This window comes from Belonocnema kinseyi, chromosome 8 (genome assembly GCF_010883055.1).
Source record: "Belonocnema kinseyi isolate 2016_QV_RU_SX_M_011 chromosome 8, B_treatae_v1, whole genome shotgun sequence".
In the NCBI taxonomy this organism is placed as follows: Eukaryota; Metazoa; Arthropoda; class Insecta; order Hymenoptera; family Cynipidae; genus Belonocnema; species Belonocnema kinseyi.
In genome coordinates, this window is record NC_046664.1 from 60,454,526 (window position 1) to 60,457,207 (window position 2,682).

At 38.3% G+C, this 2,682-nt stretch overlaps 1 protein-coding gene across 1 annotated transcript in view; it reads right to left on the bottom strand.

The window, feature by feature from the left end:
* LOC117178995 overlaps positions 1-2,682 on the bottom strand; it is a 242,832-nt gene that overhangs the window by 43,210 nt on the left and 196,940 nt on the right. The window lies entirely within an intron of this gene.

Sequence of the window (2,682 nt, forward strand, 5' to 3'; positions counted from 1 at the left end):
CTCAAAAATTAACTTAGGTCGGGGTTGGAGAAAAAAGAGACCCAAGAAAGCAAAACAAACGCGAATCAAAATTGAGAACCTACAGAAACTGGATGTGCGAATTGATTTCCAAAATAAGATAATTGAAAGCATAGATAGAGCAACATGGGAGGACCGTATACAAAACAAAGATATAGAGAGTGTCTGGACAATGTTACGGGATATCTTTGTTAGATGTACGATCGAAGTGTGTGGCACCGCAGTTGTAGGAAGAATGTCGGATGATGCGTGGTGGAATGATGAAATCCAGGCTGCCCAAAAAGCAAAAAGAGAAGCTTACAAGAGAACTTTGAACATCGCAGGTCTTAGCAATGAAGAAAGAAGTAAACGTAGAAATGATTATAGACGCGAAAACAGGATACTTAAACGATTAGTTAAAGAAAGTAAAGATACAATTAGAGCAGAAGAAGAGATAAAAATACAAAACGACTTTTAAGGAAGCAGGAAACTACTTTATAAAAAAATGAAAGGAAACAAAAGTACAGAAATTGTCAACATGAGAAATAGTAGGGGAGAAATGGTATATAATGGAGACGGAATACTAGAGGCTTTCAGAGACTAATTCAGAACACAATTCGGAGATGAAGCTATAGGACACCACAACTTCGATGTTGAACACGATGCGATGGAAAACTCAATTGAGAAAGTCTGTGCCACTGAGGTTAGGAATATAATTAAGAACTTGAAAAACGGTAAGGCTGCCGGGGTAGACGGTATTTACGCTGAAATGCTTAATCACGGTGGCGAGTACATACCACATAGAGTGTGCGAATTGATAAATTTATGTTTCGAGATGGGAGACGTCCCAGACGATTGAAAAAAAGCGATTATCGTTCCAATATACAAGAGAAAGGGAGATAAAAGCGAGTGCAATAATTACAGAGGGATTAGCTTATTAAGCACCGTAAGTAAAATATATTCAAAAATACTTATTCGTAGGGTAATGAAAATAACAGAGGCAAAGATTTGGGAAGTCCAAAGTGGGTTTATGCAAACAAGGTCATGTACGGATCGAATATTCAGCTTAAGGCAAATAACAGAAAAAAGTTTGAGAGTAGGAAAAAAAGTTTTCTGTGCATTTGTTGACCTAGAACAAGCTTTTGACAAGGTAGATAGAAGTAAACTTTGGGAAGTCATGAAAGAGTATGGAGTCAATGGATGGATCCTACAAGCTATAAAAACAATATATACAGGTAGCAAAGCGAGTTTAAGAGTGAATGGGAAACTGAGTGACTGTTTCGATATTATTCCAGGAGTTAGACCAGGATGCGTTATGTCTTCATGGTTATTTATATTATTTATGGACAAGTGTTTAAGAATGGCTCTCTTCGGCGAAGAGGGTGTGGACCTCCAAACAGTAAGGGTACGTGGGTTAGCGTTTGCAGATGATAAGGTTGTTATGGCAGAGTCTATCGAAGACTTACAAAGAATGTTGAATAAACTAGATGCAAGCATGAAGAGCATGGGCCTCAAAATTTACGCAAATAAAACAAAAACTATGGTGTTCGAAGGAAAGAGTGAGAAAACACTATGAAATATTCTATTAAATGGTGAGAGAATTGAACAAGTTGATAAGTTGGTATATCTTGGTAGCTTATTTACTAGGGACGGGAAGATAGATGAGGAATTAGATAGACGAATAAATGAAGGTAAGAAGGTTATTGGTAGAGCAGGTCCCCTTATCAGAAGTAAAAATATATCAAATAAAGCTAAAATGGCAATACATAATTCCATAGTTGTACCGACAGTACTATACGGTAGCAAGACATTGACTTATCAAGAAAAAGATAAGAGTAAAATTAACGCAATTGACATGAGATTCATGTGCATAATATGCGGGAAAACCCTGATGGACAAAGTAAGTAACGAGACAATTCTAAAAGAATGTGGTGCAGAAGAGACACTAGTAGACACATGGGAAAGAAATCGGTTAAGATGGTTCGGACATGTTGAGAGAATGCCAAACGAACGACCAACGAAACAAGTGTATCAAGGTAAAGTAAATAGCAGCGTGCCCAGAGGTAGACCGCGGAAAGAATGGTTAGAATGTGTGAATGAGACCCTAGTTAGAAGAGACATAAGAAATAATAGAAACACGAGAGCCTGCATAAAAAAATGCATGGACATAAAAGAAGCTAGAGAAGTATGCCAGGACAGGATAGTATGGCGGCAAATAGTTAATAAAAAGAGTGTCAGTAGAGTGAACGACGCCTGAAACAAAGACCATGGCCACTAATGGACCCGAGTGGGGAACCTTACATAACGACTTCGTGAGGATCTTCGCTTGGGGTGATTGCTAGATAGATTGATCAGCAACCTGGGTCGGAGCAGTGTTGCTGAACGAACGTCTTATTTACTTAAATAGCACGAGAATTCTGGATCAATATGAAAAATTTCTATCCCTTCCACACACTACCCCTTTCCCCTACCGAGTAAGTCACGCCTACCCCGAAAGGGAAATGGCTTAATGGTGTAATAATAATAATAGTAATTTTATCTTTCTCTTTTACACTGATATTTTAAGATCTGTTTTATAAATATATCAAAACTTTGAGATAGGGCCCACTGATATAGTTTTTCTGAGAATTAACGCCGCGCCGCGGTTACAAGTAACAGAGGTGCGGGGTATGTGCGGTGGTAACT